Here is a 16,488-nt window from a genome sequence, read left to right on the forward strand (position 1 = left end):
TTTATTTGGAATAAAGTTACGAGTATTTTGCTTTAAAGAAAAAAAAGTTTTTTTTATGTCATTTTCTGGTGTCTTTTATAACATATTTTCCCTATGATTGTGTTTTAGGTAGCAGCCTCCGTGTGGACTTCCAGTAGAAGTGGTCACAATATATAGAACATGTTATAAGCAATGGTGAAGATCCTGTCTTGTTCTACGAATAGAAGTATTATTTCAACAGTATTTAAAACCTGTAAAGTATCCACTACCACCATTTCTACAGGGACTCAGAGAATCCAGGAATCATTACATTTCGGGAAAATGCTTCCTCTGAGCCTTTCACCTCCATGTTACTGAAGAGCAAATGTAAAATTCCCGTTCCAGATGTTCTTAATTCTTCATCCACCATTAAAGGCCTTGAACCTGCTCAAAAAATTTCCTTTTTTGTTTAATATTTTCATTCTTGTGGCGATGCGATGTGTCCTGGTGGGCTTGGGATGGGGGATGCCACGGGGTCTGACACATCTGTTTCATATTTGGATATTTTACTTGAAAGGGACGTTAATGGTGGTCTAACAACCAGGCTGTGTGGTAGACGTGGTGACTTTAACTTTTCAATCGTCAACTTCCCTTGCTTGTGCAGCAATGTGCCTTCATCGCCTGCGTGCGGGGTGTGTGTCTCTCGGTTGGTTCGGTGCGCGGGGGCGTGCTCTGCGTGTGTACAATTTCTAAAATGAGGTAAATTATTGACAAATAAGTTGATGAAACAAGAATATCAGCTGTCTCGTTCAAAGTCATCATTTCGTAAGTTCTATGGTCGATACAATGACCTTGTCAGCAAATACAATTTATCATTGAGTCAAATGCTGACTGACGTTTTTCATACTGATTGTTAGGCCATTATTTACACACTGAATTTTCGACGGATTTTTCCGTTATTTCCCGATCATGACAAGGAGCACACGGCGGGTGTGACCGGTCGGCAGGGGATGCTCACTCCTCCATGGCACCTGATCCCATCTCTGATGTTTGGAGGTCCGTGTTTGCTCTGCTCCTATTTTGTATTGTATAATGGACTTTTGAGCTTGAATTTGAGCTGTTCGTTATCTCCATATATTTCATCCCATCCATATAAAAAATTACTTTCATTTCTTATCCTAGTTAAAACCCATTTACTTTAAATGTGCATCATGTTTATTTTGATTAAAAAAAACTACTTAAATGCTTGAATTCAAACTAATTACTGGAACGATTTTATACAGTACACAAACGATTGCATATTAGTATTCAGGTTCATTCACTTAAAACGTGTAAATCAAAACACATTTATGGAACTATTTTCTACAGTTCACAAACAAATGTGTAGAAGGCTTCCGACCAATCGTCACGACATTCGAAATTATACTTCGCAACGGATCTCATGTTGACCTCTATTGACCCATTTGATGCCCTCAGTGGACAGTAATGACCGAAGAATGGTGTTCCATCGTGAAATGTCCATATTTCGTTCACTTTTGTCCCTTGTATCCAAATCTCTGCGCTGGTCAAGTTAGCAGTCAGAACTAAAAAAAATATCAAGGAAAGATATGACGTATAATACTATGACGTATCCTATGTTGTGTCACGACCTGTATGTACCTCATTCAATTATAGAAAAACTATATTTAATATTTAGTTTTCCTATCAGAGATATGCCAAGTTTGTTATTTTTATGCAGCGGCGATTTAAGTCAGTATTGTTCTCTGGAACCCCTTTGCCTCAGATTGAAGATACTACTGACTGGCAAAACATGTCTATGGAGAGAATCGGCACATCCAACTTCTAAGCTGTAAGTGGCTTTTAGACAGTTTTTAAGCCGTACAACATGATTATGATTTTAACTGTGCGACAATGCTACAAAGGAACCAGAAAGAAGGAGAAAATAATTGTAGTAAATAATTACCAAGAAATTCCTTAAAGATATTGAACTTTTCTTCAGAATCGATCTTGATAAGATCCCCGCCTTCCCGATGACACGCACTGACTGCATCTGTATACACGGCAGGTGACTCTTCATATTTGAGACATCTAGTGATATCTTTTGGTATGAATTCTGAATATCCTCTCGGACATGAGCCTTTAATTTAATGAAAAGTAAGAATTCCTCAATAAATTTAGTGTGATTGTATTTATAAAACATACTTTTCTTGGAGCATTGGTTTTCCCTCTTTACATTTGATAGTTAATGATAGCATAGTAATTTTTTTTTAAATTACTGAATTGTTTTGATTTTATACAAATTTCATTTATTTCTGCCTACTCTTTCCTTTTATTCCTCTTTGACTTATGTAAAAATGACAGCGGAAGCGTCTCTATCAAGAAAAGAAAAATTAAAAAAAAAAAAAATATATATATGTATAAAAAAAAACCCAAAACAAAACCAAAAAAACGTTGTGTAACCTATAGTTATCTAAGGTAAACCAAATATAACTTTAGTAAAGTATTGTTAACTAAAGTAAACTAAAGATAACTATGGTAAAGTATAATTAGCTAAAGGAAGCTAAAGATAACTAAAGTAAAGTATGATTAACTGAAGTAAATTAAAGAAAACGATCGCAGTTATGTTACGGACGCCCATACGCCTTAAAATATTTCTAGAAAATGAATACAATATTAAGACAATTTTCAAACAGTACAATTTTTGATGAATGAGTATTAACGCTGTTTTAGTTGTACAGATCGGGTCTCTGCTACGTTCGGCCAAAACGACGTCAGTTGATGTTTGTCACGTGACATGATTAGAATTAGAAAATATATGTACAGCTACAAAGATTCAAAAGTTCAACGGTATACGCATATCGTCTCGCTCTTAAATTGATTATGTTTTCTTCTAGACAAAAGTACTAAGAGCAAGTTTCTCCTGCTCGGGAACTATATACAATTCAGCTTCCTTCCTATAAACTGCCAAAAGACGTAGTATGCATTGAAATAATGTTGAGTTACAGAATAAAGCAACAACGCACGACCAGCCCCCGGTACTTTTCGAAATAGTAAGAATGCTATGGCCATGTGTGTAAAAACTCATAATTTTTAGTGGTGAGAATATCGTTGAACGTATGTCCATGGTTTTTCAAAAAGAAAAAAAAATCTTATGTTTTAACATTATTGTTGTAGCACCAACTTTACCCCCTGAGCCGTAATTTGAATGAATTTCAATTTTGAGAACATATTGAGAAGCCTGCATAAAAATTGTCACTCTTGACTACAAGGCCTTGAAAGGGGTCTTGTTGCATCTTCTCAGGTAGAAATATGAATGCGACAATTGATATGTTAACAAATTGACATTTCCTGAGGATATTTGTTTATTAATATTTCACCGTTACATCTTTATATGGCCCAATCCTAACATCTGGGCCATAAGTTAATTAAACTAGATGATTTATTAACATGGTGCAGGGATTCTTTACATCTGAAAATTTAAAAACAAATCCAACCGTAATTTTTCCATTTTTTTTTTAAAAAATATTAATTGAATATTTTCTTATATCAAAAATAAAAAAAAGAGGTCATGATTTTTTTTTATTTGGACAAAGAACTGCGAACGATAGCATTGTTCTCCCGCCTACCTCCAAGTCAATTTTCAAAAGTTAACACATTTGAATGATTTTTTATATTTATATAGATATTTATAGGGATTTTCATAAAACATTACTTCTTTGGGAAAACAAAGAGAGATAACTCTATGATTTGGGTAAAACCTGTGTTTTTCACTATAGAAATCAACGGAAAACGGAAAATATTTTTAAAACATCTTTCCCCCCCGTGAAACAAAAATTCCTTTTTACAGGTAATATGGACTGTCATTTCACAAATTCATGCCAAAGCTTTTTGTGTTTCACGGGGGGGGGGGGGGAATATATGTTTACAGACAAAAAACTACAAAAATGCTTATATTTCACCAATTTCAAAGGGTTTTACAACTAACACATTGTATTTTTTTTAATAACATATGTTTAATTTTATATGCGTAAAACATAAGAAAAGATTTAAGGACCATTTATTCATATCCAAGGATATTTTAAAATGTGTTGATGCTTTAAAGCCCGATTTCAATGGAAAATATCGTCTACCCCCCTTATTTTAAGAGCTTGAATTTGGGGTAATTAACCATTTAACACTTGCATTAAAATTATCAGGCAATTACCATTGAACTATTCTTTGCATTCAACAAAGATTTTACGGTCGAATTGCCATTAATATTGAATTAAATGGGTGTAAAATGTAGGCGGGAATCGAGAGTTAGCGTGCGTAGTTCTTTATTTCCCATTACCAAAAAATTGTGGCAAGTTTAGTAAAAACTGACCCAGGGTTTTAGGGAGAGTTGTATTTGAAATATTGAAAAAAAAGATAACAATAAACGAACGGACATCAGACACACTTTGCTCATTTGAGTTTTAACTCATTTTCCTTATTAGGCTACTGATCATATTAAAATAGTGCACGGTGCTCTACTTTTATAACTTACTTAGTAAAAAGGAATTCCACTGGATCCCGGTCAGTTCTGTTCCTGTCAGAGGCTGGCGGCAGCAGAGACAATTTCCTGTCTCTCGATCCCGAATTATTTTGAAGAGAAAATGAAAGGAATAAAGACAAAGAGAAAAACACCTTGTATCGCTGGAGAAGAAACCAATTTGAATACAAGATGTGGTGGGAGAGTCATTTTGCCTTACCACAGCCTGGTAATGTGGCACTATAGACCCAGAAATTTCACGACTTATAAGCAACACAATTACGGAATTCCTTATAAACATCAAGGTTCTAGAATGACCCATGCTTTGAAAATATAAATGGGAACGTCATGTTTCATGTGCCTGCTTATGTAATCCTTTTTTTTTCATTTCACATGCATTGTTAATTTTTTTCCAGATTTTTAAATTGATTTTTAAATGATATTTTTTTTATTTATCTAATGTCCCCGGCTTTAAAACATTTAAAATCTCTCCTCTTAACAGATACATTAAGTGCGGTCTCTTAATGTTCTGGTTTACCTCCTAGATTGCTTGTTCAATCTTGGAGATTATTTGTTAATAACAGTTTGATATCAGCATCATTATTTATCTGGCAGACATTAAGCCTGTACTCAACACATAACATAGGATGGAGGGAATAAAAGACCAGATAAATTTAATCCTCTGTGAAGCTCTAGAGATAATAACCTGAGATATTGAATCATTTTATTTTATTCTAAAGATAAAAAAGAAATATTTACATTAAAACCTAAATTAAACAAAAGACAATCAGTTTTGAAAGTTGCCTGTCACGTTTTATTCTAACGAAGCTACGTAATATTGCATGAACATTTAACAATCATAATGAAATTTCTTGTTGACAAAATCCGGCAGCATAAAGATCCACTTAGCTTTATTTCAGTTATAAGACTTGTAGACCAGCATATTTGTCACATGTTCATTTGTGTGTTTTTTTTAATTTTCAAGCTAATTTATGAAAATCAAAACACATTAAATGATACATTACATATCTTTAAAATGATGTTCATTAACAATTGATTTTAACAACTATATGTAAGTTATGGTAAAAAAAAATCAATCATTCTCTGCATTGCGCATTCTTGGCTGTTTTGATATCTGACATATAATGATTTATTTAAGCGTAGATCCATCGATCGAAAAAACAATATAGACATTGGGGCTATAAAAAAATCAGTGTATGTCTAGCTGCAGAACTAGGTAGCAAAAATACCAAACCTAGCGATTTAAGTAGATCTGGTAGACGCCGGGTCAGTTTTCTGAAAGTGAGACTTTCAATATTTCTGAAAGTGCTTTGTTCACCAACAAATGACGCCAACCCATGGTTAAGTCTTTTGTAGCAACCTACGAACGACAACCGCCCTTAAAATGATAAATTCAGATTTCAGTGCTCTTTGAATATATTCTTAAGATATTGAAACTTTGAATACGAGAATTAAAAAGTAGATTGTACAAAAGAAAAAAAAATAATTTGAAAATGTAATGTTAAATAATGTAAAAGATATTCACATGTAATAATAAATACTGTTATACCATTCATTCGTATTTTATTTTCCTCTATAAAGAGATTTTAGGTAGAACAAAGTAGCGCATTAGAATATGCACATATTATATAGCATTAATACAAACAATAGGAAAATAAAGTGTCAAATATAATGTTAAGTACATGTACAATGTCGCTCACAATTGTCCGTGCAACAAATTTACATGTACGCCGCACTTAACCTTTGGTACTGCGCGCAAGCACTAACTAATAATCTTAAATTCAATTTTTTTTAAAGTTTCTCTCTTGAGGTTCCCTTAGAAGTGTTTCAGGTTTCCGCCCTAGGACAATGATGATCTTTTTCACAGCGATCACAAATATCTGCTGTCAAAGGAGTTAACGACTGAGTTCCACTATTCGTTGTGACAACCAGACAGGGCACCACAGGAAAGCGTTGCATGACAGAAAATGTCGTCATTTAGAAAGGCACAAGTTACACGTCGAAACACTTAAAAAGTTTGTGGATACAATAAGTTTGCAAGCAAATTTGAGTTTTCTAATATCACTGGTGTTTTCTGCGTAAGACTAGATGTGACATGGTTTGCTGTCCTCATCAAATATAGAAGCGTTGGAAATCTAGATCAGGGAATACACGTTCATTTCGTTGTTGAGTATGAAAGCTATGGATTGTCGATCGAATATAGCTTTCCAAGAGTTTTTGATGGGAAGACGCCTGTGTTCAGCCAGGTCAGCAGGTAAGTATGCAAGTTTTATTTTCTGAGAATATCAAAACTATCGGAGAAAAAACCTCTCCGATCTGAAACCAGATGTGACAGAAAGGAAAAGAGTCTTACGTTAAAGATTTGTTTTGTTTGACACTTAGAGTCCATATTACAAAGCCTTCCTAAGAATAAAAACTTTCTTTCAATTTCAGCATGTATAGGAAGTAAATGTATATCCATAAGTTTGTTCGCACATATCTGATCCAGTGAACTTTGGTAGATTAAGAATAATTTTTCAAAATCCATGTTGGAACGTGTTAGACGCTCGTAGTACTCTTGTGTTAAGTTGCTTCACAATTCACATCAGTACAGTACAGAGGAGAGAACTATCGTTGTATAGAGATGAGTCATACTTAGAGGATTAACACACGAGATATCGATGTTAGATAAGCCATAGAACGATTTCCATCCTTTGTTGCATGCGAACAAGATGCGGTATTTTGTTTTTACTTTGTCGTTTATGATAATACCCAGATGATTGTATTTTGATCGTATGGAATTGAAGAGTTCCCAAGAAGTATTGGTTTATCCGCTGTACTGTTGTATTTTGCACGGAATTTCAGAATGTAGGAATTTGATACGTTGAATTCAAAACGCCATTTGCATGCGTAATCTATATCCATCATGGACCGGAGATTTGCTGGAGATTTAGCGATGCAAGAGATATCGTCAGCTAGAGTAGGACTCACGTATTTGGGATCCAGAACGCATTAGTGATGCTGAGCTTCAAATTTCTAGTTCATCTAAAGCTCATTAACAAAAACAAGATACAAAAATGTTGACACCTTGTCTGGCCCCTTGATCAACACCAAACCATCTGGATCGTTTTGGTTTCGATAACGGCACTTGTAGCGCTGCAGTGACAGTCATCGATATCTGCAATAAATTGCCTTTAATGCCTAGGTTATGGAGTTTGTACATCAATCCCTGTCTCCAGAATGCTTTACTTGTTTCGAAGAAATTAATATGTGTATTGCTTCCTTGTTCAAGATTATGGTTCAATATTTCAAGGAAGTTGAATAAAGCAGTTAAACATCCTAGTTGTTTTTAGAAACCTTGTTGTTGTATATTGTGGAATGTATTATTTGTTTCTTAGATAGATCGTGATATTCTGTTGGACAGAATTTTCTTTAAAAAATAAAAAAAAAATTGTAAATACAAGGCAGAAGAGCGACAAGTCTATAGCTGTTGCAAGAATTTTTAGGTTCATTACCGACTTTGAATATTGGGACAATCAGTCCTTGTTTCCATATAGAGGGAACAGATCCTAATGCCATTATCGCATTGTACAGCTTACAGAAACATCTTGTGATAAGATTGGTAGCAAACGTAATATGTTCATTTGTTACACCATCAATACCTGGAGCTTTGCCTGTTTTGAGAGAGGAAATTGCACTTAATACATCATTTTGTGTTATGATATCTTCACTGGAATACTTAGAAGCACTTCTTTTCATGCGTTCATAATGACCTTCGATGACATGTTTAAAGTGTTCGTCAAAACGATCGTCTTCCAATGGACGGTAAATCTCCTCATAAAATTCTGCAAAAGCTTTTGCTACACTGTCGGGATCGGTGTGGGTTTTACCATTGGCGTTGTAAATTTCTGAATGTATCCTAGAAGGTTGAGGTCGCCTTTGTTTGACAAGACGCAAAAATAAATGTATGTCCATTTCTGCTGCTTCATTCAAATCTCGATGAACAAATTTTACCGTAAATACTCGTGTATAAGTCGGTCTGGCTAAAAGTTAATTTTTTTGCGGTTGTTTTGGAGGGATTTGCCATTGACTCGCTTGTAAGTCGGTACAACTTTTTGCGGAAATTGGTTGACAATTTCATATCTATGCTCTGATGTTTTACTCTGGTTTCAATCAATATTTTTAAAGAATTTCGTCGATATTTAATTTTAATTCATTAAAAAATAAGTAACGCACACTTAAGATAAAAAGCTATTAAAATTTATAAATACTTGTATTTTATGCATACTCTTAGAATACATAAATAATATGGTATATAAAAACTTTGTTGAACGATAATCGGCTGGATTGTTTATAAAATACTATCTTTCGTCGAACAGAAAAATACCAATTTTCTATGACTCGCCTTTAAGTCGGACAAAGAGTTTTCGATAAAAATTTAACTTTCAAAAGACCGACTTATAGTCGAGTATATATGGCAAATATTTATCATACTCTACATTTTTGGCATTTCGAAAGTTGCGTTTGGCATGTTTGCAATCCCTGTATGATTAAAAACCCATACCTCTGGAGTCTGGACTGCAAAGTCCTTTCTTTTGCATGGAGCTCCTTTTACGATTTTAGTCCAGCCAGGTTTTGTGAATGGATTCATTTGGGACTTGGAGATGAAACAGTTTGCAAATGTAGCTAGGATGCCTATAATTGTTTTACAGTAGTTTTCAATGTTTTTACTTCTACGTATTTGGTCATTAAGTATCTTGTGCAACTCCTGTTCAGTATGTTGCCTATAATTAGTGATGGTTTCAGGACTGGCCTTATGCAATGCTGTGAGTTTGCAGTGAGAATTTTTCCAGGAAATGTATTTTTGCCTTGAGACTGAAAGATACAAAAACTTGTAAATTGTCAGATGTACTTGAAATTGATCCTTCTTTGAAGACAGAGTAGAGATTTAGATTATTTGCAATTTTCCAGTCAAACAAAATGTAATCGATCATTGTTTCTCTTGGTGTGAAGGTAATTACTCCCATTCAACGCAGAAGTCTATCATGGGAGTGCATAGAGCACATCGCTCAACAAAATTGCGTAAATTTTCGGAATTTGCGTTATTAACGTAGAGCTCACGTAGGAGGCTGGCATTCAAGACACCAGCAAATAAGACTTCGCCCTATTAACAATATTGTTCATATAAACCTTGCATAATGTCAATGTTCGCCTTATAGTCGTCAAGTACATTATCAGAGGGTAGAGAACCTAAGTTTTGGCCATAAAAAGAGTCAGACAGGGTCCTTTTTAATGGACCTGGATTCAATGGATATTAAGCTCTGGGACTTTTTCCACATTTCCACATGTTCCATTTGTAGTTATGGGGGGAGGGTCCATCTCCCTCCCTTGTGATTTTCAGAACTACCAGTTTCTATATATATATATTAAATGACAAAAATGACCTTGTATTCCCGCTGAAAAATAAGGACCCTTTGTTAAATGGTTCAAGTATCTCAAAGAAAAAACAAATACTGGGAAAGTGAGTTGCCCTGAGGTCATTAATGTCATATGAAATAAACTTTTTAATTCATACGAATTCATATCCCTGGCTTGTCGTTAACCTAGGAATGATCAACATGTTTTATTTTTAATTCTATCAAGTCTAAAGGAAAAATACCTGGGATGTTTTTATTATGACATGCATGTATAATTTTTCTATATATATTTGTTTTGATATTAAGTAAAAGTTTATTTTTTATTTTAGTTATATAATGATTGGTTACTGTTAGTAGTAAATTGTATGCTTTTAAAAGTTTTTATATTATAAATGCATTAAAATGATAAAAAACTTTATATCATATCATACATATGGATGGATGAAAAAGAAATGAAAGAGTACATATATATTCTAGTAAGGATAATGTAGTCTTACCTGTCTATATGGGAACAGATTTCCTCCCTTTTCTCTCTTCTTCCTGTCTTTTTCTTCTCTTTTGGAAAATTGGGGGAAAGGAGGGACAGATTTCTCCTTCTTTCTGCTGTCTTTTTCCTCTTTCTTTTTTTTTTTTTTTTTTGGGGGGGGGGGGCTCTCCGAACTTGATCTGACTGTGGTATATAAATATTGCTGTGTCTAGATAAATACTATAATTCTCCCATCCTATAACTACTAGAACTAGTAAAAATTGATTACACGTAGCACCGATAAAACTTGAATGTTGTTCAGAGTTCTGGCTATCAGCAGTGGATGATGATTTGACGGGAAAATAACTCTGTTTTGAACATATTATATTGATTAAATCTAAAGCTTTGGAAACAAGTAGTTCTAAAGTAAGTCACTAGTTCCTCTCCTTATATAATACTATATGTCATGCAAATTAAAGAAAAATAATACAAATGAAACAAATTAAATTTAACATATCAACTAAGAAAATCTACATGTTTCATTAATAAATTTATGAACATGAGCAAAAAACTGTTATTAATCTGTAAAGGCAAATTTTCATCACCACTTAATAATAGTTTTATAAATCAATAGTGACCAATTCAAGCATGAACAAGCGATTGAAAAGAGTACTTCTAGTATTGTAATATATATAATTAATTACTCTCACTATATCTAGTATGGGTAGATATTGTTCAATTAAATGAACACCATTAGTTTAAACAACAGCTGGGCTGTGAATGTCCTCTGGAGTAAAAATTTACCCCTCCCCAATCTATCATCGTAAAATTTGAAAGTCAATTTGAAATGAAATATGAGTTAGAAATAATGTCACAAATTTCCAGAATAATGGAGGCCTATTAAAATTCATGTCAGCCAGAGATGATCAAGGGTGTGCTCCAAATTTACCTGTACATAAATCTAGAGGTACATTTAGATGGACTTATAATTAGAAGATAGCTTTTTGTAGGTGCATATATCCTTCAAATTGACACTTTAAAAAAAGTTCCAAAAATTATTTTTTTTTCACTCATCATGCTCAATTTAGTTTAGTTCTGATGAGTACGTTGAATGAGCTTCATGTATAGGTCTAATTTTGTCTAATGTAAAATAGCTGGAATTGCACATGTATTTAAGTTTTTGATGGAAGATAAGTTACATTTAAATTTTCATAACTATAATACATTCCTATTGTATGTCGATAATTTTTTTTAAGATCTATAAAACTGTTTAATTTTGCTTTATCCTTTCAACATGTTCAGAAGAGAATTTTTAAGCACTAGTTTACAATCGCTGATAATATAACTTTTTTTCTTAGTTTTCATTCCTTCATTTTATATTTTGTGTACATATATTTTTTGATACTTAACCTGCCACAAGTCACTTTACAGTCCATTTGTATCAAATAATTCTATGACTTTGATTAAAACAGATACATAGATGTACGTTATAAACTCTTAAAATCACAACTGACACCGCCTGAAAAATATACATTCTATAATTTGGGTTTAAGAATCTACATGTTCTTTTCTACGTGTACATATGAATCTACACGTTGTGTACAACTTGTAGAATTACGCGCTATGCAAAACTGATGACGTAAATTGCAGTAAAATTAGAGGATTTCCCTAGCTACACGTACACGTAGACGTACACTGTTATCTGCTTAACCTCTCTAATATCTCATGTCAAAATCTGAAACGTTAATTAAGGACCTTGAGCTGAAAAAAAGTGTATTTTTTCTTATTTTGTATATTTCTAATTTAATATGTCCCATGTAATGTAAGACAGTTATATCATATATCTTACTTTATTTTTGAAATATTGATTAGCAAATGGTCTAAGTGGGGTTGTGATTCTCCTGATTATATGCCCATTATTCTGACCATAAAGGATATCTTTAAATATGGATAAAAATATGTAAGAGGACATGTATCTTTTAAAATATTTCAGAGTATGAATAAGGTTTAAAATTAAGAGATGCAAGTTTCTTTTATCCCAATGCATCTGGAAAAGGAAAATTGCTTACTTTTTAAGTTAACTTAAACAACAAAACATTAATTTGCAAAAAATCTATCATTCAATATTTGAAAAAAAGTTCATTCAATCTAAAGTTCTTTTTTTAATTGATTTTTTTTTATATTTGTAAAAATATTGAAAGGTAAAGCTTATCTCAATATTGCAAAGGACGTAGTTTAACAATGCATAAGCATGATAAAAACATGTATGTTTAAATTTACTGAGTTCGGCATACCAACTTTGACTTCACAATTAAGCTAAATAAGCAAATAAAGTTTGGAAATAATGAACAGTATTCAAGATCAAAGGCCATTTAAAAAAATACAAATCAGGAGCAGAGCAAACTCGGACCTCCAAAAACATAAGAAGTGGATTCAGGTACATGTACCATGGAGAAGTTAGCACCCCCTGTCGACCGGTCACACAAACCCTGTGCTCCTTGTCATGGTTGGGCAAACGGAAAAATCCGCAGACAATTCAGTGTGTAAATAATTGCCTAACAATTTGTATGTAAAACGTCAGTCAGTATTTTACTTAATGATAGGTTATATTTGCTAACAAGGTCATCGTATTGACGAAAAAACTTGAGAAATGATGACTTCAAATGAGACTGTTGATATTATTGTTTCATGAACTTGTTTATCAATAGCCTGCCTAGATTTAGAAATTGTTCCTACGTAGAGCATGCTCTTATGTTTCGAATCAACTCAGAGATACAAACCACATATGCAGGTAAAAAAAATGTTTGTTGCTACAAAAGTAAGGGAAGTTGATGATCGAAAAGTTTGTCATCACATTTATTATAAAGCACTGTTGTTAGGTTTCAACTGACGTCTTTTTGCTGGTAGAATCTAGTAAAATATCCAAATATTAAACAAATGCGTTGGACTCTGTTGTATCTTTTATTTCAAGCTTACTGGGATATATGGAGTCAATAAAATATACCTACAGAAGATTTCTTTTAACCACAATGCAAAAAAAAAAAATTGTGTGTCCTGGTTCACAGAATACCTTACCATGTGCTGATTATGATAATTTTTACGTAATAATACTTCCCCTGTATTCACCGAGTATGGTCTTACTGTACTATCAAATTGTATATGCCGTCATCGACTTGTTGGACCCGCATTGTAGGGACACAGGGGGAAATAATAAACAAATTATTTCATAATTTGTTTCATACTTTGTTAATTTTTACAAGAATTTCAAAACTTTTAAATATGTTTATATAAGATGGAAATGTTATATAAATTGACATAAATTTATAGTACCGATGGTTTAAATCATGTTTGCACTCATATTATTTGAGGTTAAGACATAGTTAAACTGAGTCATGCAACAATGTGTTTTTCATCCCCTTAAATTTATATTGTCAGAGAAAAATGCAGAAAATACATTGGGTGACTTTAATTTTATGTTGTAATTTTTTTTTTAATAAAGTTGACAATAACTTTAATTGTTAAATGTTAGTTGTGTAAATTTTTATGAATGTTTTTTTTTATCCTGTTGAACATCAATGGTTATAATTCAACGTAATTAATGAAAGTTCATTGTTTGAAATGAAAGTGGTCCAGAAAAAAATGACATTGAAAGAAAATAAACTGTTGCTAAGAATAATTAGGTTAAAATATAGCAGTATCACAACTAACCTCGATTGAAAAAAAATCCAAAACTAATACTATTTGAACCCCTGTATTTATCTATTAGTTTCTATAATATCTTGACAGTAAATACTTCGGTATTTAGTTAAAAAATGTCATTCATGTAATTAATGGATTCATTTTCCCTAAATCACATTTATTTTACAGGGTTATCCTAAAGTTGATGTTTATTGACTTACAGTAGGTACAGCATAAATATTATTAAAATACTGTTTTAAAATTTGCAGAGAACCAGGCTCTATTTTGGATTAGGGGAGCTGTTTTACAAATGTATATAATGTTTCGTGCTGCTTATGAAGCACTAGTTTAATAAACGTCTTTTGCTCCAATGAGAAAGGTGGAGATAATAAAAAGAGATTGATCATAAAAACAAATCTACAAACAATACATATCCGTGAATAGAGCATTATACACCAACCCCTGGAAATTCCAGAGGAAGGATCAGGTGCCTAGAAGAAGTAAGCATCCTCTATTGACAGGTCACAACTATCGTGAGTGTTTTGTACAAATAAGGTAGATAGAACATTCCGTATCAAATTTAGCATAAAAACTAATGCCTAACAATACGTAAGCCAAAATAAGACCAATTGATAGGTATATTTGATGACAATAATAACGAAATGCGGACTGAAAAGGTTCTAAGTTACCTATTTCAAGTGTGATGTTATCTTGAATATTGGTATATTGAATACCATGGATATGTCGAAGTCACTTGGAAATCCCAACTTGTCTTTGCTTATGTGTTTTAAACCTGCTACTTGGGACCCTAGCATGATATTTCGGATAAAGTCCAAGCTTAGTGTGATATTATTGTATATATCTTGTGGATATTAAACTGTCAAATTATAATTGGGGACCACGTGACCTCCAGCTACCAAATTCAAAGTAGATATTTGTTCACTGGAATTTAATAATCGCTCTCAAAAAGAGTGTGTTAATACTTTTTATTGCACCTGCTAGCGGCCATTGATGTGATGGACCATTTCCGGTTGTTGAGAATCTGTTACCCTGGATTTCGACTACTTTCTGTCACTAAGAATAAGAATCCGTCAATGAACAAAGCAAATGTAAAGACATACATGAACCCCCGACCACATTTGTTCAGATAGAATGATAATGTGGAGATAACGAACAGCATTCAGGATCAAAATTCCACTCAAACAATACAATCATGAAATCACAAAAAAAAAAAAAAAAAAAAAAAAAAAAAAAAAAAAAAAAAAATGATGAAGTCTGAAAAATTCCAGTGGAAACAACTGGAGATTAGCGTCATTTAAATATTTGTGACAAATGGAGCAGTTGGTTTTACTCTTGTTGTCTCTTTTTTTCAAACTTTCATTTTGGTGCAATCGACTGATTTTTTTTTTCATTTTAGTGATGCATTTCTTTGCAAGTATTGCCTTTCTGCTTTTTAAATTTCAATAGTTATAAATTCTTCAAAATCATATGTCATTTTTGAATTTTTCTTTTGTATTCCCAACAATCAAAATGAATTTAAATTACCAATACTGGACTAAACTTCATAAAAGAGCCCTTACAAATAAAGATACATAGCGGTTTTTAGTAAAACTAGAGGTACTGTGAGCACTGAGCTCACAAAATGATACCCCTCGCCTCCCATGTGATTGTAATGGTAAAGTCCATGTTTTGCTCTGGGAGACCCGAAATAAGTGTCAGATCAAAAAATAAAATAGGAGGTCACAATGGCACTATTTAATAAAGAATATGTGAAAGGATCATAATAATTTATTGAGTGGTATAGGAGGAGTTGCGCATAAGAGATGGGTACCATTCAATATTATAGAAAGAATGGTACTGTCCATGTTTTGGCTAGGGGAAACCAGAAATATGTGTCCGATCAAAAAGTAAAATAGGAGATCACAATGACACTATGTAACAAAGATTCTGTGAAATTCTCAATAAATGTCATTCAGTGGTATAAAAGGAGTTGCGGATAAGAGATGGGTACATCAAAGCGTATTTGTTGGACGGACGGACGGACACCCCGATCACTAAATACACCCCTGTTTTCAAGCGGGGGTATAATTAATGTTCTCTTTCTTTATTTCTTACTTTAATTTTTAAAGCAGTGAAGGAAAATGTTCAGGAGCACTGTTCAACAATACATTGGAGAAGTGATGTTCATCAGACTTGGATACTTAAAAATTCCAAAGAACTTTTGGAAAAATTAAAATCTTTAATATAATTTGAATGTTTTCTAAAACAAAATAATTAAAAAAAAAAATTAAAAGAAGACTTTTATGGTAACCAAACAACAAAGCTTTAGGATTAACGTGATGACTTCAACCTCTCAATCGTCAACTTCCCCTACCTATATAACCTTATCACCTGCATATGGGGTTTATATCTCCTAGATGGTTAAATACGCATAAGTATGCTCTACGTACAAACTTTTC

This window comes from Saccostrea echinata, unplaced genomic scaffold, assembly GCF_033153115.1.
Source record: "Saccostrea echinata isolate AGI-Se365-2 ecotype Australia unplaced genomic scaffold, CSIRO_AGI_Sech_v1 ptg000033l, whole genome shotgun sequence".
In the NCBI taxonomy this organism is placed as follows: Eukaryota; Metazoa; Mollusca; class Bivalvia; order Ostreida; family Ostreidae; genus Saccostrea; species Saccostrea echinata.